Source organism: Rattus norvegicus, chromosome 5 (assembly GCF_021556685.1).
Source record: "Rattus norvegicus strain SHRSP/BbbUtx chromosome 5, alternate assembly SHRSP_T2T, whole genome shotgun sequence".
Lineage (NCBI taxonomy): Eukaryota > Metazoa > Chordata > Mammalia > Rodentia > Muridae > Rattus > Rattus norvegicus.
This window is the reverse complement of record NC_141538.1, coordinates 149,019,208-149,045,161: the sequence shown is the minus strand read 5'-3', so window position 1 is coordinate 149,045,161 and position 25,954 is coordinate 149,019,208. Positions and strand designations below refer to the sequence as shown.

Genomic DNA, 25,954 nt, shown 5'->3' with positions numbered 1-25,954 from the left:
GCAGAAGTCCAGGGTCATCCTTAGCTTCGCTGCACAGCCAGTTCAAGGCTAGCCTATGCTCCACATGCCCCATCACACACATGCACATGTGTGCACACATGCACAAGTGCACACAGGCCATAGAGCATATGTAGAGGTCAAACGGCAACTTGTGGGAATCTATTCTCTCTCTCTACGGTGTGAGTTCTGGGGTTTGGCCTCTGGTCATCAGGCTTGGCAGCAGGTGCCTCACCCTGCTGTGACGTGTGCAGGCTCGTACACCCACTGTACGCAGAATAAACATAATGAAGAGTATAAAAATAGAATAGCAATTTCTTAGTAGGCATCGGGGCAGAAAACAGAAGAGCCCTTGAAGCCCTCTCTCTCCGCCTCTGAGAGACTCTGCTGACAGAGCAGAGGTAGTATTCCTGAGGAAGAGTAACTCGCTCAAAGATACCCGGCAAGCCAGTGTCAGAGTTCATCTGATACCCAACCCCAAGCTGGGTCTTCTTGGGACACCCTCCCGGGACACAGTCGCCCTTCTGCATCCCTGTCCTCCCGGAGTCTCAGTTCTTCATCCACAACTTCATTCAGGTAACCCCAGCCCATAACTCTCCACACGGCAGCCCCAGCTGGGCATCCACCACCCCTACCCTTTGCTTTCAGACTCCGGGGCTCACACTCCGCCCTGCCCACCTCTCCTCTGGAATCTGCCCCATCTGCCCCACTATACACACTCAGATGCTCAATGCAGCGTGGTAGGTGTTGCCCTGAGGACCTCTCCCACGGTTAATGTTTGCCCACGGTGGTTGCTCTCCCACTCTTGTCCCTACTGTTGCAAGTGAGCCAGCAGAGCCCTCTCTCCTCCACCACAGGAGCACACCCACCTCATCATGTCCCCTGCCATCAGAACCACCCTCTAGTGCTTGCTTTCCTTCAACAAGTATCTATCTCTTCCCTACAGTCATTCAGGGCCTCAAACTGGGCATAGGGGCTGAGCAAAACAGTCTCCATGACTGCATGAAGCCAGTGCTGGACCATGACTTTTCCCTGCTCAGACATCCTCTAGTGGCTCCCCCATGACCGTTGGGGTCAAGTGCAAATTCCTCATGTGAGTACATTTCTGGACTGCCCACCTCGGCCACACTGATCTTTCCTGCTGAGTCCCCTGCCATTCTGCCCCTGACGTCTCTCCCAGCTTCCCAGATAAGCCTATGACTCCTAGACACTCCCCATGAATATAGCCAAATACAAATGTGGCACAGAGGGGCATGTTGTGTTCATGGACAGACCGTGCTGTACATGATTATAGCCAAAGTCCTGCTACCTTCACATAGACGTGTCTAACCACCCTTTCTATAATTGCTGTAATTGCTGAAGTTCAAGCCCATCTCCGTGCCTGCCCCTTCTCCAAAGCACAGACTTTCCCTGGACACCTGGTGAGCTAGCACAGTCCAAGGCTCAACTCGGTCTCCCGGTCTGAGTCTGCAGGACTCGAGCTTCTATGGAAGAAGGTCCTGCCCCTGAGACTGGCCAGACCAGGCTGCAGTCTGAGGTGGTGAGTCACCTCCTGGCTGCAAATCAAGGAACCCTCAGTGCGCCCTTGTTTGGAGAAGACCAGGAGCTGCAGCGCAGAGACAGAACAGTCATCAGGAGTCACCAAGGCCCTGAAACACATCGGGAGGGTCACAGAAGGATCCAGATAATTGGAGACCGAGAGAAAGAAGATGCGGTCAGATCCAAAACAGTGCAGCAGGAGAAGGGAGAGCCCGTGCGCGCGCAAGGCCACAAGCAAGAGCGCGCATGGAGCCTGGCTTTGAGCACGCGCTCCTCTTGCTCACTAACCTGTTCCACCCGCGCCCGGGATCCCAGCGTGGGCCAAAGCGGAACCAATGGGCTGCCAAGCCTGGGCATTACCTCACCGGAACGCGCTGCCATTGGCTGGCCCCTGCGCCGGTGCGCGCTGTTGCTATGACAGTTTGGACCGGCGTTGCGCAGAGATGCCAGAAGGAGGCTCCCCTTTTCTCCCCGGGGATTCCCATTCAACTCCAAGGACCTCTGCTGGGACCTCAAGAGAAAAACTGAGCTCCAGCAGCTCCAGCAGAAATCAGAACTCCTCTAACGACACCAACTACTACTCTGCCACAACCGCTCCCTTCCATTCCGTGCCTGGCCCCACCCTGTCACTACACAAGCACCTGCAGACAGCCAGGCACCCATAACCACGCAGGGCAGCGCTGACCTCTGCGCTGACAGATGAGCCCCTGCAAGTCTGTGCCCCGATGTCCTGCCCTGACTGAATGAACGAGCAGCCGGGAAATGCAAGCCTATGTTAAGGGCCCCTGGGTACTCTGAGATGTCCCAACTCAACCACTGGCTCGTGGAGGTTTCTGGGAGAGAGGAAAGCAGGGCTGAAGTTTTCTGGACAATAGAAGGTAGGAAAAGGATTCCATCCCGTGCTAAGACCCAGAGGCAGGAGGCGCTTGGGGCGCTGTGGCAGGAAATTAGGTGCTGTGATGGGGAGACTGAAAAGGAGGAGTTGGCCTAAATTGGAAAGAAACGCAAGAGCGAGGTCCCAAAAAGGTTTGAAAGCAATGTCAAGGAGCTCTGAACCACACCCAAGGGAGAGAGGAGGGGTCGTGATGTGTGGGAACCTGTGACAAGAGAGTCAAGTACTTTGGTTGCCATGAGGGATGATGAGAGGGAGTATGGAGACCAGTTTCTGCAGGCTCTGAGCAGGATAAAGAAATGCTGAGCCCCTAGCCAGAGTGGAGATGCAGGCATGAAGGATGGGGACAGCCCAGGTCAGGTGATTGAATCGATGCTCCCTTACCTAGGAAGTTGGCAAGGGGGGAGTGAGAGGGGGAGAGGCTTCCTGATAACCACCCAGGGCCATCATGATGGCCCACAGCATCCACATCTGTGTATGTAATGCTAGCTCCATCAGTTGTACTAAACTGATAAGCTCCTCCTTCCCTCCTACTCTCTTCTTCCCCTCCTTCCTTCTTCTCCCCCACCCCAGGTCTAGCACCTGGCACAGAACTTCCTCCTAAATCCCATTCCACCAACAGCGAGCTCCCACCAAACCAGGATCATCTCTTTGACCCAGCCTCCCTCTGCTCCCACCTCCGTTTCACCCAGCCTCCTCTCTCACAGCTCTGGTAATATTGTAACCACCATCTAGGTCAAAGGATGGTCTGTCTTCCTCCCTTCCCTCACCCTCAACCCCTCTGCCTCCCTCTTCCCTTCCCTTCCCCTCCCTCCCTCCCCTCTCAGTCTCTTCCTCCTCTCCTCTCTGTCTCTCTGTCTCTCTGTCTCTGTCTCTCTCTGCTACACACACACACACACACACACACACACACACACACACACACACACACCAATGCCTCAGCCCTTCCCAATGAAGAGGAAAGCCTTTAATCCATTGTAGTAGATTTCTAAAGCCTAATAGGGCCCCTCTTCTGTGTGCTACTTGGCGCACACCCACTAGTCAACCATCATGATGACAGATCCTCAATAAACATGCAAGCGGGTGAGGAGACCTACTTAGGGCCTCACTGTGCACAGCCCTGTAAGGGGGCACCTCATAACCTCATCACAGAATGCTGCTTTCACTATGCTTGCCATGCGGTGGTGTCACAGGGCGGTGTCACAGGGTAGTGTCACAGGGTGGTGTCACAGGTTCTCAGGGGAAGGCGTATCCTGGAGTATTAACATAGTGGTGAGACCGAATCCTGAATTTGTGTCATAATGCCACATTAATGTCATCAAGATCTCAACCAAATCCTTGACTCGATGGCTGTGCATAACATCTAGAATAATCTAGCTGCTTCTTTGATGTCAAGAATGCCAGGTTGGAGCTCCTGGTGATCAGAGCTACAAACATTTTTGAAACCTGAAGACCCAGCCTCAGGCCTTCCTCATTGTCCCATTCCCCAGGCAGAGGTGCCAGGAGGTCCACACTCAAGGCTATGCAAAGCCTCCCTCACTGTCCCAGCACTGTTTCTAAAAAAGGCCTGTGTCTCCCTGGAAGGAGCAGGGCTAGAAGACTAGAAAACTACATTTCCCAGATACCTTTACAATTCTGGGTTCTGGGTGGGTTCTGCCAACAGGGAGGATCCATGAAAGATTAGGCAGTGAAAAGGAGTAAAAAGCCACTCTACGGGGTTGGGGATTTAGCTCAGTGGTAGAGCACTTGCCTAGCAAGCGCAAGGCCCTGGGTTCGGTCCCCAGCTCTGAAAAAAAAGAATTAAAAAAAAAAAAAAAAAAGACAGTGTCTAACAGCTCTGATGGTAAGAAGAGACTCATGAGCTCCCAGCGACATTACAGCTCTGTCTCTTTCCACTGGCAATTTAAAGCAATTCCCTGAGTTGAACCATTTTCTGTGAAGTACCTGAGGAAGTCTTGGGTTTCCTCACTAGATAACAAAAGAGACACGTCAAGAACTTATGTGTGCCTACTCCGAGCTGGTGTCTCTCTGAACATTATTCTAAGAAATAGGAGCACGGGCCCCACAGGAATAGGCAGTGCATGAGGTCCAGAGAGACAGAGGCCAGTTCTATCTGGCTTCCTAACCATAGACTCAGGTTTAGGTCTTGTTTTTTTGAGACATAGTCTCAATATGTTCAGATACAAGCAAAACTTAAATGCGTGCGCGCACACACACACACACACACACACACACACACACACACTCATTTTGCATTCTGGCACTGTGGGTGGTGAGTGTGTGGGTGTTTATCTTTGCTAAATTGTGCAATTATGTTTGTGCATCTTTTTCCAGTTTTTATTAGCATATAGTAATTGTGTATAGAAATGTATTTCATTGTGAAATAATGCATTGTGTGCTGTGTATAATGTATTGTTACAATGTATTTTGAACATATTCATCTCTACCTGTTACTTTCTCTTGTCTGCCTTCTCCCCCTCATGCCTCTCCTTTTGCCAACTAACCCCTTCCCCCCCACACACACACACTTTCATATCTTATTTCTAGGGATCCAATAAATTTAATTAGGGTGACTCAGAGGAGCATTGGGGAGGAGTTATTTACAGAAGCTGGGCTACTTGTATTCTCATAAACTTTCTGCATAAATTTTCTGTTTTATAATCATATGTTCCAAGGTTCCATTGTTCCAGTAAATGGGGGAGGAGCAGCTGGAGAAAGAGCAGTGCCCACTTTTGATTTCAAAGCAGATACGCAGAGGAGGAGATGGCGAGGGAGACTGAGGGCAAGGCTGAGGCAGCAGTTCATGGACCCAGCTCGCCATGCCCGATGGCCAGTTGACGTTATCAGGAGTAAGTAGTAGAGTAGAGGACCTCAGAGAGAGACCAGTCTTCACAGCAGCTGAAGAAGAGGTGTTTAAAAATGTCAGCAGCAGACATGTGTGGCTAAGAGCTCGAATCCAGAACATCCAACATCTCCTGACTTAGAGGAAAAACAGACCAACTTGTAAAGACAGCGGGTGTGTTGTAGAGAGAACGGGCCGGAGCCTGTTTTAGTAGTGTTAGTTTAAACAATTGCACAGTTAAATTGCTTTTGTAAGAAGGGAGTGAAGGCAGTGCGGTGGATCCCCAGGAATTTCACACACCGGCTGGTAGCTCCCAAGAAATAACCTAGAGAGGCCCATGGTGTTGGGTGAGTCCCAGCCTCAAAACAAGAGGATCAGTGGTGTGGCTGATGGAAACTCACCACTCTGGAGCAAAATGGCAGATAACTGCAGGCTGTCCTGCACTGGCCTCTGTTGGCAACTTGTGTTTCATGCCACTATCTTCTGTGACATGGGCCTGAGGTCTTGTGGATTCTTTGTTGTAATGTGCTTTTGTTGTTCTTGTGTCCCTGCCTCGCCCCCCCATAAGAGCTAGAGCAGCCACGGCTGGCCCCAAACTCCCTCTGTGGCTAAGGATGACCTTCAAATTCTCTTGAAATTTTAATTTGCTTGCTCCTAGAGGCATTGCAGGTGTGGCTGCTGTGTCCCATGTGTGTCAGTAGGTGGCAGAGGAGAGGCTCTGACTATGATCAGTAGTAGCCTAAAAGTCCCTGAAAAGAGTGAGCCTAAGACAACCTGGTCAGGGAACTAGCCTGAGATGATCACCAGTCCAGCACAGGCCCAGTCAGGCTGCTAGAGACTTAAAGAATCCCTGCCTGGTACTGGGGACTCTGTGTGGGAGTGAGTCCCAGATAGACAACGCTCATAAGGAGCTACTCAGGCAAGGTAGTAGGGACCGAGCCCAAGATGGCCATCAGATCAGCACCATAGAACCTGGACAGGTAGCTAGCCTAATATGAACACCAGTTAGGAGTCATGCAGGCCTAGGAGGGTCAGATCATGCCTGCAATGACCCCTGTTCAGTGCCACAATGCATGGGTGGGGCTTAACACTCCTGAGATCATTCCTGAGAGGATCCTAAACACTAGGAGATCCTGGGCATCACTAAGAGGAGCAAGTAAGTGGTGGAGAAATGGAAGAGAAAGAGAAACAGAAGGATGTGGGCACAATGAAGAGAGGCAGAACTGGAGACTCAGGGTAGTAGGGAGCAGCCTGATGTGAGCAGCTGATGATGCCATCTGGGGGGCTCCTGGCCTGTGCTGCCACAGGGGGGAGGGACACATCTGGATCCCTGGCCCTGCAGTAGCAGAGATCTGAAGTCCCTGGTCTGGGCTGCCACCTGGGGACATGTTGATGTCTGAGAGCTATGAAGAACCTGCCCCACCCCTCTCATGGGCATTGTTTGGGAGGCTGGCCCTGGAGGTATAAGGGCAGGAGAGCTGACCCACCCCTAGCCAGCTGCAGTACTTGGGGAGAGCAGGTCCTGACATTGCAGGAGTTGCGGGTGAGCCATGAGAGTGGGAGAGCTGACCTTACCACTTGGTCTCCATTTGGTGGAGGGAAAGAGACCTCCACTGCTTCTCCCTCCCCATTCCCTCCCCTACCTTCACCACCTGGGGTCCTTAGAGCAGGAGAACTGGTCCTGCTTCTCATTAGTAGCAACACTTGGGAGAGTAGGCCCTTGACCTCACCTGGGTAGTAGGGTAAAGCAGGCCCTGGTTGAAGATGCGGTGGGGATAGGAGTGGGGGCGTTGCTGGTGAGCCGGCTGCAAGGGCATGAGAGTGGGAGAGCTGGTGGCTGATCAGCTCAGATACGCCTCTCATGTTCAGATTCAGGGCTTTGAACTGTCCCACTGGAACATCTACCCCATCCACGAACTGCTGGAGTGTGTGAGGCAGGGCAGACTCACAGATGCAAAGCTGCAGGACCTCCATGGCACAGCAACGGCAGGATGTCCTAGAGGAGTCCCAGTGAGGTTCCATTATTGATAAAGTGACAGAGGACAGAGGCCTTGAACCAGACCAAAGGGTCATCGCAGTGAACATTTGCAAGCAAAAACGTGTGGATAAAAGGGTATACTGTGGGACACACTGTGACACACTACAGCTTCCACAATGAGTTTTTTTTTCCTGTTGTAGGGGAGTGGTTGCAAGAGTTGAGGGCAGGCACAGGGGGAGGGGGAGATAAATGGGATTAGGGTACATGAAGTAAAATTTATGAAGAATCAATATGAGCTTTTAAAAAAAATCTGTGTGGGTTGGGGATTTAGCTCAGTGGTAGAGCGCTTGCCTAGGAAGCGCAAGGCCCTGGGTTCGGTCCCCAGCTCCGGAAAAAAAAAATCTGTGTGTATGAGAGGTGGGGAGGGAAGGAAGGAGGAGGGAGGGAGCTTATTCTGTATGTATGTGATGTTTGAAAAGCCCACCTGGGTCACCTGGGATTGGAGTTATAGGATATTGTGAGCTACTCCTTGTGGGAGATGGGATTTGAACTCTGGTCCTTTGAAATAGCAGTAAGCCTTCTTAACCACCGAGCCATCTAGCTCAGACTTTGAAGTTCTGACTTTCCTGCAGACACCTCTCAAGTGCTGAGCCAACAGGCATGTCCTACCAGTCACCTGGTTTCTGTGGTGCTGGGGATGGAATCTAGGGCTTTGTGCATGCTGGGCAAGCCCTTTCCCAACTGAGCCACATCCCCAGATCTCTACTAAGTATATTTAATTTAAGACATTGTTCTTCTCCATTAGAATGAGAAAGATAGAGGTCCAGGGGCTATGGTGTGACCAGTGGTAGACCTCTTGCCTAGCATGCTCAGGGGCCTGGGCTTCATCCCCAGGTCTGAGGAAGTAAGTACAGAGGTCCAAGGATAGACCTCACTTCTAACACAAGAAGAAATGAACCCATAGAATTGATACTTTTTGTAATTTGTATTTCAGTTGTAATAAGACACATTAAGGAGGTCTGGGGGCCGAGTGGGGGTAAGAGTTTTTTTTTTTCTACATGCTTCTTAGGGTTTCTTAAGAGACAGATTTCTACCAGGAAACCCATACTGGTCTTAAACGTTGGATTCTCCTGCCTCAGCCTCTCTTGTGCTGGCATGACAGGCATGTGATGTCATGTCTTGCCTTTATAATATTTAAAACGAAATCTAAGCAACTAGTTTCGCATCTGATTAGATTTACAGAAGTTGCTTGAGTGCTTAGGAAGAATTTGTTCATCATATTTGTAAGGCTCCCTTGTCAGGTATTTGAAGTATTTGAATTGGATAAATTAAATTTGTAATTGTACTTTGAAATATCTAAAGGAATTTGCTTAATTAAATGTTTGAGTGGTTTAAAAGTTTACGAGGATTTAATCTGTCAAGTTTATGACTTAATTGAATACCAATCAATGAGAAAGTAAATGTGATCTTACTTTATATAAAAATTACTAGGTTCATAAATAAAATATCATGATCCGTAAGGTAGAAGGGAAAAGCCAAGGCAGGAGCAAGGGTCTGAGATCCATAACACTAAGAAATTAAATATGGATTGATAAGTAGCTCATTGTATTTGTCCCTTGCTAGCTGAATGCTCACACCTGAATGGCTTACACACACACACACACACACACACACACACACACACACACACACACACCAAAGAAAAAGTTATCCTAAATACATTTAAAAAAAAAAAAAAGCACCATGCATTGGGAGGGTCCTGCGCACTGCTGGGGTAGCCTGCACTGCACAAGTCTGGGTGACAGGGTAGACCCTGTGCTATGGTCAAGCCTCAGCTGGTCTTCCCTGAGGTTTGGGGACTTATTGCTGAATTATCTCCCATACTTATTTCACGCTGGTCTTGGGGCACTCGAGCATGGTAGAACCCTGGTGGAATCCTTGGCATCTTTAAGCTATCGATACGTCTGGTGGTTATTTACACTGTGGCAGGTGTTTCTTACATCCCAAAAAGAAAGCTCCACCCTCAGCCTCCCTGAAAGCATGCATGCATACAACTGGACACTCACTGTGACTTTTATGTTATAGCGCTGGGGATTGAACCAATGGCTTTTAACCTGCTGGCCAAGCACTTTCCCACTGAGCTATGATCCCCAGCTCTCTGACTTTTCAGTTTAAAATATCTCATTACATTGCCAGGGTAAGCTCAAACTCACTCAGTAGCCCAGTCAAGCCTTGATCTTACTATTATCCTACCTCAGCCTCTCTGGTATCTGGGCTTACAGGCCTACACCAGAGACCTAGCTAAATGTTGTTTTTTTTTAATTTAGCATCATGTAGTCCTGATTGGCTTTAAAGTCAATCTCTAGCCAAAAAGACCTTGCTTTTCTATTTCTACCTCCAAGTGCTAGGACCACAAACATATACCACCAAAGCTGGTTTACACAGTGCTGGGGATCAAACCCAGAGCTTCATGCATGCTAGGCAAGCATTCTACCTAACACGCTCCAGCTGCAGCTAGATGCTTTTTACAAACAACCAATAAAAGGCAATTGTCTTTGTTTCATCATAAAAAGTTTTATTTGGGTCAAAAGTCCTTTGATGGGTGAACATTTTTCTTTGAGTTCCAGGCCAGCTTGGTCTACATACGGAGTCCCAGATCTTGCCTCAGAAAACCAAAAACAAAAGAAAGATAGCTAACATTTATAGCTAACATTATAACATTGTATATAAATGTATCACTATGCTTTTGAGACACTTGAGTGCTGATTGAATGGAGTTAGATGAGTCAGGAGGCCCACAGGCTCTCTAGTGTGTTATTTTCCAATGAGTCTTAAGAGCAGACTTAACTCCTATGTGGCAATATCTGCTCATCCCTTCTGGGTGCAGGGGACAGGGTTGGGGGGGGGGTTGCCACCTGCTCTCTCAGCAAGACACTTTTATTTTGTTTTGTTTGCTTGATTTCAAAGGCAGGGTGCCAAACTAAATTTTATTGCTGATATTTTTAAAACACAAAAGCATGAAGAATTAGAGGAGATACAGTTTCATCAAAATGTCAGCTCAGATTATCACTGTATCAATTATATGGATTTTCCTTTTAGTGGCCCAATGGTCTTCACAAATAAAAATCACAGCTCAAGCCTTAAAACACATTCTGTGAAATGTGAATTAGACTTGAAAAACATTCTGATTTCCGCTGGGTTTTTTAGATCTCTCTATAGTGTTACCTTGAAAAATCTCTAAGACGTGGAATCCTTATTGACTGGAATCCCGGTCAAGTCATCATGTTTATAGCATCAAAACACCTATTCCAAAAGTTGCAAGATACCCAGGATATGGTGGCACACACTCTGAACTCCAGATGTGGAAACAGGACTATGAGTTTGAGACCTTCCTGGTTTACTTCATGAAGCCTCTGTCAAAAAGACAAATGGCCACGAGAAGAGAGCGACCCCATCCCAGTGAGCAGGAGGACTGTGCTGGTGTCAAGATAGTCTAGGATACTCTCCCTGGCTGGCTCTGGGGCAGCTTTCCGTTCTGAGGCAATACACATCACAGCAGAACAGTGGCTGTCATCATCTGTCTTTTACTTTTTTGGTTTTGTTTTCGTTTTGAGGTCCAGACTGGCCTCAGACTCACTATGTAACTCAGGATGACCTTGAACGTCTGAGCCTCCTGCTTCCACCTTCTGTGTGCTAAGCTTACAGGAAAAAGTCAATATACCACCACCACCACCACCACCACCATCATCACCATCACCACCACCACCATCACCAGCATCACCACCACCATCACCACCACCACCACCACCAGCATCACCACCACCACCACCACCATCACCACCACCATCACCACCACCACCACCACCAGCATCACCACCACCACCACCACCATCACCACCACCACTACCACCATCACCACCACCATCACCACCATCACCACCATCACCACCACCACCACCACCACCAGCATCACCACCACCACCACCACCACCACCACTACCACCATCACCACCACCATCACCACTACCACCATCACCACCACCACACCACCACCACTACCATCACCACCACCACCACCACCACTACCATCACCACCACCACCACCACCACTACCATCACCACCACCACCACCACCACTACCATCACCACCACCACCACCACCACTACCATCACCACCACCACCACCACCACCACCACCCACCATCTCTTGTACCTCCCAGTTATTGGGGTCTTTCCTCCCCGGAACCATGCTGGGAAGTTGGCCCAGGGATCAACTATGCTTCAAATGAGGCTCACATCCGTGTTTGTGCCAGAGTCAAGGTTCACAGAGCCGATAATGTGGACTCTGCATGCAGTTGTGTGCGTGGAGATAGATGAGCAGAGGTTACACTAGCAGAGAGTAGCTGATGAAGATCCTAGAACCCTTCACACATAACAGTCTAAGGCAGGTCACAAGCTCAGCCCTTTCCCTCCATAAGAGTAAAATAGATTAATGAGCACAAAGCCTGGGCTGTGGGCTCCTCTGTGGATCCATTCATATGGCTAACATGTGGACAGGTTTGCTACCCACCTCTGGGAGCTACAATTGAGGTTATGGGGGTGGGGCTGCTAAGTCTCTGTGTGAACAGGACCTGGGAATGCCAGGTAGGCGTCACCTCTGGAGGAAAAGCCATCTGTACCCTGGAGGACAGGTGGGGAGTTTTTATTGTTGCCTCTGGCCATGAATTGGGGGAGAGGAGATCTGTTTCTGTATCAAGAAAATTTTTGGCTTGGGCTGGTGGCTGCAGGCCTGTAATCCCAGCTACAGTGGAGACTGAGACAAGAGGATCGGAAGTTCAAGGCTAGTTTGGACTACAGAGTGAGTTTGAGGCCAGTCTGGACAATTTAATGTGACTCTGTCTCAAGGTGAAAAGGAGAACGTGGGCTAATGACGTGGCTCAGTGGCGGTGTGCTCGCCTGGTATGGGCGAGGCTAGGGACATGCTCGACTGGCAGGGATGGCAAGGGATGTGGCTCAGTGGTGACAAGCTTGCCATGTATGGATGAGGGTCTCATTAATCCCAGGCCGAAAAAGGAAGAGGAAGAACAGGCGGAGGGAGAGTCAGAGAGAGAGGAGGGAAGGAGAGACACAGGGAGAGAGGAAAGGAGGAAGGAAGCAGGGAGGGAGAGGGGGAGGAAGAAGGAGAGGAGGGAGGAAGGGAAGGAGGGAGGGAAGAATGGAGGGAGGGAGGTAGGGAGGGAGGGAGGAGGGAGGGAGGGAGGAGGGAGGGACAGAGAGAAAAGCTACCCCTTAGTTGCAATTCAGGAAAAATTCTAAGTCTAGGAAAGCATTACATAGTTCTGGAAAGACTCTGTCCCAAAATGTAAGAAATATGCCTTCCTGAACTATGAAACATATTCTGCCTAGGATTCTAAAAACCACAACATCCAAAACTCCAGAACACCTTTCCTGGCGAGGCTGCTATGTTGGCACTTGCCCCTGGAGGTGTCTGTGGTATGCAGAGAGATGGGGAAGGATGGGCTTTCAGTGAACATGGCGCTGACTGGTGGGGGTGCTGGCTGGTGGGGGCAGTGACTGTGGGGGTGATGACTGGTGGGGTTGATATCTTGTGAGGGTACTGACTGGGGGAGCTGACTCCACTGAGTGAGGAGGACTCTAATCCTTGACTATAGGGATTCTCAAGACACTGGGCCTAGATGTCTTTGTCATCTGAGCTGGAAAAATCACAGGCCAGGGCTTGAAGGGACTCCTAGGCTCCGCATGCCTAAGGCTGGGAGCCATGTTTAGGTCTGGTCATTGGTCAACTGACCTATGACATCCCTTCCCTTACAGCAGGAATCCCACTCCCAGTGCTCTGAGAGAGTCTCTGTGCCCTGACCACACCCCTCAGGTCCCCAGAACACAGCCTGGACTATGAGCTCCAGGGAGGCAAGGCTCTCTAGCTGGCATATGAAGGAAGAACCCAGTACCCTCTGAGCAAAGAACAGGAAAACAGACATGGGTTGATGGAAGGTTTTGGTGAAATATGAAAATGAATGTGGAGGTCCAGAGAGACTTACAGAGATCAGATAGGCTACTGGTCCTGACCAAGATTAGGACGCATGTGTCAGGGGTTGGGGATTTAGCTCAGTGGTAGAGCGCTTGCCTAGCAAGTGCAAGGCCCTGGGTTCGGTCCCCAGCTCCGGGGAAAAAAAAGAAAGAAAGAAAAGAAAAGAAAAGAATGACGCATGTGTCAAGACCAACCTAACAGCTATCAACATCACAGACCTTGGGGAAGTGGCTGTGAACACAGCTTGGGCTGGCAAAGTAAATAAATTTCTGGGCACCTGGGATCAGTGAAAATGGGACGCTGTACTGTAAAGTCACAATTCCATCAGAGCTGACCCAGCAGCCACCTGTGCCTGGACAGGGTTTCCCCACCCCCACCCTGGACACCACCCCCTCACACGCTCTAGAGATTCATCTGCCATTCAGAAAAGGTTCTGCAAAACATTCCCTCATCCCTGGAGGAGTCTCCTGACAACCTAGCCCGGGAGACATTGCAACTCTGGTGAAGGCCCCAGGGACACTCCTCTTCTGACTCTAGAAGCTGTCGGGTCCTGACTTTGGAAATCTCTTGCTGACAAGTGTAGGAGAGAGCACTCTGTAAAGCTCAAAGCCTGTGCCTGCCGTACAGCAGATGCTTGACAAACGTGTGTAGAATGAAGGAGTGGCCCTGAGAGATCTCTGCGCGCGCGCGCCACCGATATTATTCTTACTGTGACTAAATAAAGCCATTATCAGGGGTATTATGGGAAATTCCATATTTCTCCCTAACGAGATCTTTCTCTTCTGAGTTCTCAGCAGATAGAGCGCGAGCGGAGGGCCTGGCTCACAGTGGGCATCAATAAACGTTTGATGGATGGGCCAGGGCATGCATGGATAAATGAGGGGTCTATGGATGAATGAATCGCCACGTGGAATGCGGGAACGGAAAGAGGGATAGAGTGGTCCTGCGTTCGCCTACTCAACAGCCGCCTCCCTCTTCCCTTGCCTTTTTCCATGTTAAACGAATCCCGGCTTTATTCAGTCTCTAGCACTCAGGGAGGAGACCAGCCCTTCTCCAGGCAACGCGTCTTGTTTTTCTCCAGTCCGCCATGATACCTTTTCCCCAGCCAGAGACTTGCTTAGGAACAACCGTGTGATGCAATTCTGGCTCGAGAGACAGGGGAGCCACCCCCACTGGGGCCCCGCAAGAGCAACTCCTCGTTAAAGAAACTCAAATAGGGAACATTGTCTCTTCTGGCCTCCAACATGGGTGTGTGAGATGACACATACAGAGACGTGCAGCCATCTTGTAGCCATGAGAGATATGACAAAGGAGAAAAGCCAGACATCCTTAGCACCACAGAGCAAATATCCAGGAAGAACCTGGGTCCCCAGCACTGTCTTTGAATCACTAGATTAACCAGTGTCACTGGGTGGGTACATGGATGGATGGATGGACAGATGGGTGGGTGGAGGAATGGATGAATGGAAATGTGTTTGGATGAATAACTTAGAAATCTATAAGTGGATGAAAAGATTTTCATGGGAGTGAGGGTAGATGGAGACATTGGTATATGGATAGATTGGGTGACTGGATGAATGGATAAACAGATGGATGGACGGACAGACAGATGGATGGATGGACAGACAGATGGATGGATGAACAGGTGGACAGATGGATGGACAGGTGGATGGATGGACAGATGAACAGGTAGATGAATGGATGGGCAGACAGATGGATGGGTGGGTGGGTGGATAGATGGATGAATAAGAAAATGGATGAGTAGAGAGATAGATGGATGAATGGTGTGGGGATGGAGGAAGAGAGAAAGAGGAGGAGGGTGGGGAAGATGTTGGGAGGGAGGGAAAGAAGCAGGAGAGATAAAAGAATGCTGGAAGTGAAGGGATGGATGTGATAAATGGATGGATGGAGGAAGGGAAACGGGAGGGATAGAGGAATGGGGACAGATGCTGGAATGGGGATGTGTGATGGAGTACGTAGATGGATACGTGGATGGATGGAGGAAGGGCTGGAGCAATGGAGGGAGGGCAGGAAGGGAGAGAGGGAAAGAAGGATGAAGCAGTCGAGGAGTGGAAACATTTTCATGGGAGTTGAGATGAGATGTAGTGATGTATGAATGTGCAGAGAGCCTAGGGCTGGTTGGCTGGGGAAGAATGTGTTGTGCATGAGAAGACCAATGGGATCTCTCCTCCTTCCAAAGGATGCTCCCCAGGGCAGACCAGGCAGCAGGCTGAGCCTTCCCAAGGCTTTCTTCCCAGCCTTCATGTGGCTTCCTGCCTCATGAGACCTAGGCTTGGCCACCAGGATAGTATTTGCTTTAACCTCTGTCATCTGCTGTCAGATCTGGTGCACACTCCTCCTTTAGGGCAGGTTTCGCCCTGCCAGGGAGGCTCAGGCATGCAAACACACAGGGACTCAGAGCTGTTTCTCCACCACCTGCCCCCAGACTCTTGAGGAGCCTTCTCACCTACAGGATGGGACCCACAATGCCATGAGCAGGGAGATGCTGATGTGTGAAAGACAGCCTCCTGCAAGGGGGTTTCTCTACCCAGCCCTCACTCAGTCTGTGTGTCTGTGTGTGCTGTGTGCATGCCTGTGTATACATCATATGCCTGTGCCTGTGTGTGCATCCATGTGCTTGACATAGAAGATGGAGCCCAGGGTCTCAGGCATGCTAGATAACTGGTCTACCTCAGCTTTCTCTGCCGTGATGTTACTTTTCCTTTTGGGACAGGAGTTCACAGAGTTGCCAGGCTGGCCTCGAACTCCGATCCACCAGCTCTGCCTCCCCAGAAGCTGCAACTACAGATGTGTAGCACCACACCTAGAGTTCCTGGGTGCTTTAAACTAGTTCAGGTTGAGGTACTGTGGGCCCAGCTCTCTATTCTGTCAGGCAGGGGTACCTCCAGGCCGGGTTCCTGGCATGGCCTCGAGGTTAGGGAAGGAGTGTAAAACGGAGGGCTTCCCTCTCTTTCCTGCCCAGACCTGGAGGGCATGTTGCAGCCCTGAGCCTCTAAAGTGAGCATTAGTTGTTGAGCCAAGCTAGCCAGGAGCCACAGCTTCCCATCTCATTCATGCCAGAGACCTCCTAGCTGGGGATCACACATTCTAGCCCTAGTTCTGCCCTGAGGAGCACCCTAGCTCCCATCTCACCACCCCTGTGGCCTCCTCCATCTCTTACCCAGGATCCAGTCCCCACCCTCACCTTAGCCTTCTGTGATACTCAATATTCTTTGAGCCAAGCTCCCTCACTGCAGGGCCATGGCACAGGCTGCTCCTCCCATAGTCACCACTCCTCTTGGCTCTCCCACACACACACAAGCACCAAAGACACCAGGAAATTTCTAGATTTCTATCTGACCCAGACCCCAGAAATACCCCTCTAATTCCACAATCCCAGTACACCCCCTACCACCCTTCCAGATTCTACCCCAGCAGACAAGGCAGCCCTTGAAACTGGGCATCTCTATCAGTACTACATAAAACTGAACCTGACACATGAACAACTGTCTGTCACTCTCCGAGGATTGCCCTGCTGCTCGAGTGACCCTCATGGTACTGTGGATACATGGCCACTAGGAGGTGGCAATGATGCCATCCATTTATCCTTGGCTCTGGAGCTTTCTAAGTTCTAGATCTCCCTTCCCTCATGGTTTAAAGTTCTCTGGAGATACGGTCAGAACTGGTCTGAGAATTGCTAGCCACGTGGCCTTGGGCAGATCACGAACTTTATCTCCTCATCTTATTGACTCTGCTGGAGGTTCCATCCCAGAGTATAGGAACACTAGCATCAGTCAAGAATGATGTCCACCTGCTGATGGCTTGAAGGGCACAGTAGGAGCTGCTGGGAAAGTTCTTCCCTTCTAATCCCTCCCATCCTGTCAAGGCATGGGCTGTTCAGGGCACTGCTCTCCTTCTGCCCTGAGGCCCCATCTCTCCATCACCCTGAGCCCCTTCAGGTCCCAACTGAATGTCTGCCAACCCCTGACCAGGACACTCTTCTTTCCTGGGGCAAGCCAGGAGCTCTCAACAGAGGGCACATGGAGAAAGTTGCCCAAGCCGGTCTCTTGGCATGTAAATTAGACCAATAAAAAGCTATGTCTTAAAAAAAATGATGTCCACCTTTGCAAATCACCTGGGATAGGCACATGTGGAAAGAGAGACACTATCCCTAAAGGTGGGTCTTTCCCAAAAATGATACCTGTCAACCCCTGTTGGGAGGATGGCTTAAAGCCTCACTAGTGACCATATAGGGGACTCCACCACATAAGTGAAAGTCCTTGAAGCCGCAGGCAGGCACCATGTGCCAGAAAACCTTTCCCTCTCCTGGGAAATTATCTCCTTTCAGTGGAAGTGACCAGCAAGTCAGCCAGAGCAGGAGAGGGCCTCATCCTGCTGTCTGAGGGCAGAAGAACTCAGCATTCCTGTGTGGTTCCTCTTTATACCTGCAAGACTGAGACCCAATCAGAGGTGGGACCAGTCCAACTCCAGGCAGCTCTGCCGAGATGCCTCATAACAAAGGTCATTGTGGGACAACTACCCTCTTTCCTCTCCCAGTGTCCCAGAGTGAGCCGCAGGCACAACTCTTCCTTGCCTTTGAGGCTTTTCTTCTCACCTCCCCATGCACCGCAGGAACAGCAATAGCTACAAAGCCCGGAGCGCAGGAGAGCCAGCACACAGGTCTCTCCGCCCTCTTTATAATCACTGCAGATACTGTCACATGGTGGGAGGGTTTCCAAGTAGATCATAGCTTTCTGACCACTGTCACCAGTCACCCTGCCATGGTGCTTCTGGAATGCCTGTACAAGAGAGAAACAAGTGGCTTTCGGAATTCTCAGGATCCGGGTTCAAATCTCAGCTCAGTTAAGAATGTGTTGTGTGACCTGGGAAAAATCACTTACCTTCTCTGAACATCAGATGCCCCACCTACCTGGGCTTACCCTTTAGGATGTCAAATACAATGTTACAAGTGGCGGGCTCCCTAAAGAGCTGAGCCTTATATTGGCTACCCATGGGCACCCTGCCCAGGTGTCCAGCTCGGCAACAGGGCAAACCTGGCCCAAGAGGAGACAAGACAAAGGCAAGAGGCCAGCTGCTGGAGAAGGGAGCTCAGACCTGCGCACGTGATCTCTTTTTTCAAAATGTATGTGTATATGAGTGTTCTGTGTGCATGTCAAAACAGGGAACAAACCCAGTTATAGATGGTTGGTTGTGAGCCACCATGGCGTGCTGGGACTTGAACTCAGGACCTCTGGAAGAGAAGCCAGTGCTCTTAAGCACTGAGCCATCTCTCTACCCCTGCCTACACCCCTGCATGCTCTTCATGCATGCCGCTTTCTTGGTGCCCCTACCCATTGACAGTGCAGGTGTGGAGAAAGGGGGCTTGCATTTGACACATAGATGTGGCTCTGTCCCTTCGCAATGTCTCAATGATTGACTCAGTGGCTGAGGGAAGAAAAAATATCTAATATTTCAGGACCCCTCACCTTTATACTTTGTCCCCAAATGGCAGGGGTGTGGCTCAGTGCTTGAGGGTTTGTTTAGCATTTGTGAGGACCTGGATTCCAACAAACACTGCAAAGGGAAACTGAAGAGAAACCATTTTAAAAGCTTGGTGGTAGAGGGCCTATCAGGCAGGCCTGTGGTTCCAACCCTAGCCCCACACAAGAAAAAAAAAAAATAGTCCTTTTCTCACCATGGCTTCCCGGATGGAGACAGGAGCTGATGTGGCTTCCTGAAGGAACCAGCAGGGTGGGCATGCAGATTGGGCCACACCCCCTACCCAGTGCCCCAGGTAACACTTGCTCTACCTGTGGCTCCTCTCCCTGCCTCTTGCAACTGGCACCACAGTTGGCACCGGCTCCTTGAACCCCACAAATCCTGCACTGGTTCCAGGAGAACTTCACAGATGAGAAAGTGTCCTAACGGGTATGGGCTGAGGCAGCTGAGCACCTCCAGGGGCCATCAAAGCCTGCCTCCCCTTCCACATCATGAGAAGCAGAGACTGACCCAGACCCTCCCCACCCAGGACCACAGGATCCCTGAGTGTCTTCCCTGTCCCTCTCACTCCCAGTATGGTGGCCTCTGTGTCCTCTCCCTGCTCTCCTCATCCTGTCCACAATCCTGTAATCTGGCTCTTGATGTGCAAAGAACATGTCTAGACTTGGGAGCCCCTCCCCTGCCGGTTCTCCGGGCCATTATCAGTGGGCTAGCAACAGCAGCAGCACGTTCACTCAGAAGCTAACATCAAGCCTTCCCTTTTGTCCTCAGATCCCCAGTTCTGGTCCTCCCTGAGACCCTGGCGTCTGTGACTGAAAGAAGAGGCACATAAAAGAGCTTAGAAACGCAGAAAAATAATTCTTCCCACTGCCACACTGCGTTCTTCATAGGAGAGCATGGCACCTCCCCCTCACCAGGCCCAGAGAGGGCAGGAGCTGGTTCAGACCACACAACAGGTAGGGCAAGGTCATATGCTCAATAGAAGACTCTGCTGAGGATGCTTCTTCCCCAACTTGCAAGCGGGCACTGACCTTTCCATAGAGCACCTTAGGATTTCAGTGGAGCACCTTGGAATTTCAGTGGAGCACCTTGGGATGTCTGCCAGTGGAGCACCCTGACTTTCCATGTAGCACCTTGGGCCTCAGCACTTGCCTGTCAGACACTTGTACAGATAGCACTTGGGTCCTGTCTTCCTGTCACTATCCCATGCCATGTCAAGGACTCAGAACAGTGGCAAGACCCTCATCCACCCCATCCATACTCCTGGAAGCCCCAGGGTGGCTCCATCGCTGTCCATGAATCCCTCTCCAGTTGCACCCAGGGCACGCTCTGCCTACACTGGGGTCAGCTGCTGCTGGCTACTAGAGACAATGGAATCACCCTTCCCTGCTGCGGCTTTCCCCACACAAGTTCTTACCCACTCCGGTGATCTAGTCTTCATATAGTCGTCATATCTACCTCTGAACCGCCGTATCCTCTGTTTAAATGCCAGCTTACCTCGCGTAGTCATTCACGAGCACTTAAGGGACTGAGACAGGAGTCATCTAGAGTTAAAGGCCAGCCTGAGTTACATAGTAACCTCAGGGTCAACCTGGGCCATATGAGAGGAGGAGGGAAGGAGGAGCAAGAGGAAAAGGAGAAGGAAGTCACAGCAACTTAAAAACAAAAACAAAAAAACAGGCTAGAAGAGGTGCATCCGAGGGCACTGTGTTCCTTCCCTCTCATACCTTAGGCATCCTCCACATGCACCTCCCTCTTCAGAGCCTCGCTATCCCAGAATGGGTGCCAAGGTTCCAGCCCTTTGTCTGCATTTGAACAGGAAGAAATGGATAAGCAAAGAGCTTCCCCGGGAGACTCTCCTGGAAGCATAATGAGGGTCTTGTGGCATCCTGATGTACTCAGGAGAACAGGTGCCTCCACTGCACACAGCCAGGGCAAAGCAGCCTGCCTTTGTGGGTCACACTGTCCAGGAGACATTGTAGTAGGTAACATTGTGGAGGCAACATTGTAGTAGACAGCCTGCTGTCAGTTACAGGGGTAGGGGTTGGGGCTGGATGAGTCCAAGCCTGATGCTGACATTCTGGGTGACTGAGACATGGCCTGTGTCAGGCTGTTAGGATAGGTAGAGTGTTCTGTGGGTGGAATCTGGCAGTTGGAGGTCCTCAGGGAAGGGGGCTGGCCTTGAGTGGCTTGCCATGAGAGTGGTGGCGCCCTGCTCTCCTGTGACATCGGTCCTGCTAAGCATGAGAACTCCTAACTACCAAGTTCTAACCACACCGGCCCTGTGTGCTGTGTGTGCTGTGTGTGCTGTGTGTGCTGTGTGGCCTGAAGCAGGTGCCTTAGGCTCTCTGAGCCTCAGTAAACCTTACCCAGTAGGATGAGGGGGCGTCTTGGCAGTACCTTGCCCCACCTCCCCAGCTCTGAGAGCCATAGTCAGAAGCTGGGCAGGGCTGTTGACAGTATAGTGAATTCCTTCCCCAGTTGGGAGGAGACAGGAGAGGAAAGGGTCATCTGGCTTCCTGGAGCCAGAGCAGCGCCTGTGCAGAATGGACTTCCTGTTTCCCAAGGGAATGCGAGGCTAGGATGCAGTCCCTTGCTTTCCTCCCCTCCCCTTAGCCACGGCGGAATCTGTCCCCAGATCACCTCCCCTGCGTCATCCCACAGTCTGTGTGGGTGTTGAAACTTTAGAAACAAGGGGTCCTTTGTCCCTAAAATGCCCCAAGATGTTCCCTCCCTACATCCTAGGCCCTGTGAGCCCATACCCATTCTTCAGATGGGGAAACTAAGGTGGAGGAAGTGAGTTTCTCAGGTTTCCAGGCTGGTGAGGGTTGAGACTGAAACTTCTGGAAACCTTGTCCAGAGCACTAGGTACTAAGTGTACTGTGTCTTACAGTGTCGTGGGGACACTGTAAGAAGCTGAGCTTGACCCTCATATCTGGTCACCTTGGTATGAATGCTGTGCTCCTTTCTCCTGCTTGTGTTCTGAGAAGCATGGCATGGGGTCTCCTGCTGGCCCCATGTGTCTGTCTCAAATCTGCACTTTGGCAGTTGTCCTTGGGGAGATAGACCCATGGTGTGGACCCTACATACAAACGATCCCGAAACAAGGTGGCCAGTCGCATCAGTCCCCAGCCAGGGGAATGAGCTTGGTTGCCAAACAGCCCTGGAGTCTGTCTGACATCAGTGCCAGCTTGCTGTGTGTCTTGGGCTAAGGACTTAACCTCTCTGGGCTTCAGTTTCTTCATCTCTGGCATCCCTATGCATTTCCCAGGACTGCTGGGATCAGGACCACCAGCATGGAAACTTCAAACAACAGCCTCTGTTCTCTCCCAGTCCTGGAGACTAACCCCAAAGGCCAAGGGTAGAGCAGGCCTGGATCCTCCTTGGGGTTCCCAGGGAGATTGAGACTCACGTATGTCTCCCAGCTCTCACCAGCCTGTGGCAGCAAATTCTACCCTCTGCCTCTGCCAGTCACTTCCCTGTGTGTCTAAATGTCCCCCTTAAAGAGCAGCAGGCACTGACCTACCGTAGCCTGCAGTGACGTCCTCTAAACTGGATCTCACCAGCAGAAACTGTCTGGTAAGGAAAGCTACTTTCAGATTGCAAAGGTCAAGATTGGGGGTGGAAGAACACAGCTAATCCACACCAGGGATCCCCAAAATGACACTTATGCATAGCTTTTGTAGGAAATTCATGGGACAGGCTCATCCCTGAGTTTGTACCATCAGAAGCCCCATGGACCACTGTTGGCAGATCTGTCATCCATCCCACATCCCCTGTGAGTGGCTTCCTGACACTTGTGGGTCCTTATCCCCACCATGTAGACAGAAACCCGGGGTGAGGACTCACCAGCATACACCACTCAAGGAGGCTCCCAGCCAAGCTCAGGAGGGCCCCAGGGAGGACTGGAGCTGGGGAACTCAGAGGAATGAGGATTGGAGCCAAGTGACTGAGGCTAGACCCCAAAAGTCAGTCAGAAGATGAGTGTCACCCAGGGGAGGTCCCCAACCTGTCACCCCAAAAGATTCTCTCTGTCCTCTTTCCCTGTGCTGCCCAACTCCAGCCCTCACTGAAGGAATGAAGTGAGGACTCAGAGCTGAAGCCCAGTGTGGTGGAGTGTAGGGTTGGGCGGGGTCCCACATCCCATCTGCCATGGGCACCGCTGCTCAGGGAGGCAGGACACAGGAAGTTGACTGCACTTACCCCACGCTGTTGCTGCCCAGGCGGGTGTCAGGCTATAGGACAGCCTCGGGACAGCGCTCTGGGGGTGGGGAAGCACAGTCTGAGGTGCAGAACAGCCTGGGCTGGCTTGGGGGTCCCCAGGCCAGCAAGAAGACCAGGGTCATCAGGTTCTCAGACTCTTGGGCATCCAAGCCATGAAAGAGCTGAGAATGGAGTGAGGGCCCGTGGGCTAGATGTAGCCTGGGGCCGGGGGAAAGGGGAGGGGCTCCGGCTGGTCCCCAGTGGGGGAGTCTTTGGCTTTACAGTGGCAGGCTTGGTTTTGCTTGATGGTGGCCATCGTGACTGGGAGCGCAGAGAGGCCTATATGGGGGATTAGATGGTGGCTCTGTAGGTGAAGACCTTCTCCATGGCTTCCCACAGCAGATCCTGATGAAAGAGGCAGTCCATGGCTTTAAGACATTTATTGTCATGGCGGAAGGTGAATGAGTGAAACCGTACCCCCCTTTCTCAGGGTGGGCCTTAGATTAAATACCTTTTGCAGGGAGGAGTGTCTCGGAAGGAGAGTTCATTGGCTAAGCCTCCAGGCATTTAGGTACCTCATTAAAGGAGAGATCTGTCTTGAGCCTATGTGACCACAGTTCACGTTCTCTACCTGTGGAGGGGCTTGAAGCATTGCCTTTACATGGCTGATGACCACAAATCTAAGGAGGGCTGTGGCTAGTGACAGGGACCTGGTTCCCCCCGAAAGTCAGACAAAATACCTAGCATCCCTTCAGGGTCACAGGGGTTTCTAGACTTAGCTCAACCAGGAACCAGGGTGCTTTTCACAGTCCTTCAGTGGAGTACATGTGACCCCCAACATTTGGAAAGTTGAGGCAGGAGGATTACCTTAAGTTTCAGGTCAACCAATCTAGTGAATTCCAGGCTAACCAATAAGAGTTTCAAAGCAGGCTCTCTCTCTCTCTCTCTCTCTCTCTCTCTCTCTCTCTCTCTCTCTCTCTCTCTCTCTTCCTCTCTCAGAGTAGAACCCAGGCTGGAGCTGGAGAGGGATTTCTCTTAAACAGCTACCTATGGTTCCCTTACCTCACCCCCATTGTCTTTTCAGCAACCCACCGAGGGACGAGGAAACTGAGCATGGCAATGACCATAGAGGACCTGCAGGGTCCCAAGAGGGACACTTGTGTCACTCAGCTGCCATTCCACCTGGAACAAACTGCCCTCCGGGACCCTCAGGTCCATGTCTACAGGGGCACTAGTAGCAACTGCTCCATGAACCCAATCCTCAACAGTATGCTGAACATCTATCTCCCCTGTGCTCAGAACCAGAATGCCCAAGGTGGTGAAGACCTTTGGGACAACACAAAAGTAATGGATCCCTCCACTTCCCCCTCCCCCAGGGCTTGCACCCCAACACCTGTGACCATGGTAAAAAGGACATGTGGGGAAGACTGACCCAGAAGCAGAGCACTGCCCTCCAGTCCAGTGACAGCTCCCTCCTCTCAGGGGCGTAGGACCCACCTCTGTTTTCCAAAGCTGGAAGCTGGACCAGCTGCATCCTGATGCCAGAGGCGCGGTCCCAGCCACAGGAATGGAGGTCACAGGCTGACTCCCAGGCACTGCTGGGCACAGGAAAATGTCCCAGACAGAGAGGGAAACCCTGTAAAATTGCAGCCATGTTGCTTTCTAGGCTTCTGCAGTAGGCCTGTGGGTGCGGCTGCGTATCTGTGTAGCTGTGGGGGTGGGGGCTGCCTGGAGTCTCTGAGTGTGCATATGTCTTTGAATATATATTTGTGGGCGTGTCTGTGAATATATCCGTGAGTGTGCATCTGGCAGGATTATGAGGCAGAGGAATGGCCAGTTCCAGCCAACCTGGGCTACACAGTGCCTGCAATGCTGCCTCAAGAAACAAGAACACCACTGTCCCCTCCCCACCTGGCTCTCCCACCTCCCTCCCTCTGAATTCTCCCGTCTTCTGTTGCCCACCTGACATCCTGCATGGGTCCACTCCCCTGCCTACAGTTGTAGGCAATGTCTGTTTTCCATCTAGGAGCTCCATCTTAGGTACCAGAAGACATGGATCCTTCTCTGTGTTTTCCTCCCCCTTTATCCAAGTGACATGATCTCACCACCTGAAGCCATCAGGACACTCAGGCCGGTCCATCAGGACATTCCCCTTTCCGAGGGGAGAGACTGGCCCCGGCCCACCTGGCCCATAGACATTACCCAGGACTTGATACAATGTTTCTAGGAGAGAAAGAGAGAAGACAGGGGTTTCTGTCCTTGCCAGCTGAAAGGAAGTGATGCCAACCGCCCTCTCCCCATGGCCATGTCTCTTGCTTGCTATCTAGCACTGTAGGTGAAGTCACCCAATACAATGAGGCAGAGTAGAGAATGACAGTTCCCACCTCTGAGTCACACACACCAAAGCAAGTACCAGCCATTCTTCACAGGAGCATCCGGGTGCCTGACTGGACTCCCGTTGCTTGTAACTATAAGAGGCTTCACAGCACAATTCCCTTGGCACTGCTCATCCCATCCCCCCCCCGCACCCCCAGGCCAGCTTCCCATCATCCCTCACTTCTCCCTAAATCCACCCTCAGAAGACCCTGCAGTCCTGGGCTGTGAGAACAGAGGAGGATTCATTTCCCAGAACCACCTGGGTATAAGGAGAAGGCTGCTGCTGATAGCCAGAGAGGCCTGACTGACAAGCTCAAATGTGAGTCTCCTTCTGAGAACAGGCTGCACTCCGACAAGTGCAAACTCCCTCTGGTCCTCCCACTGGCAGGAGAAATGACACATCTGGGCAGATCCACCAGATGTGGCTCTAACAGCACCCCCCTCCCTCCCCTCAATACCAGCATCTCTCTGTGTCCCAGCAGATTATAGCCTCTGGTCTGCCTCTTAGACAGGATGTAAGCTTAGCTTCTAAGTCAGAAACCAAAAATAACTGGCTTAAATAGGAGAAAAATTCTTTATT

The 25,954-nt window shown here is 51.2% G+C and overlaps 1 long non-coding RNA gene and 1 pseudogene across 1 annotated transcript; both read left to right on the top strand.

The window, feature by feature from the left end:
* The first annotated feature begins 1,573 nt into the window (after positions 1–1,573).
* Positions 1,574–24,784, top strand: LOC148006071 (uncharacterized). Its single transcript, XR_015621159.1, has 3 exons — positions 1,574–2,414; positions 19,567–19,751; positions 24,083–24,784. It is a non-coding gene; the product is annotated as an uncharacterized LOC148006071 (long non-coding RNA).
* On the top strand, positions 5,918–6,042 carry LOC120103325 (small nucleolar RNA SNORA17; annotated as a pseudogene).
* Positions 24,785–25,954: the final 1,170 nt, after the last annotated feature.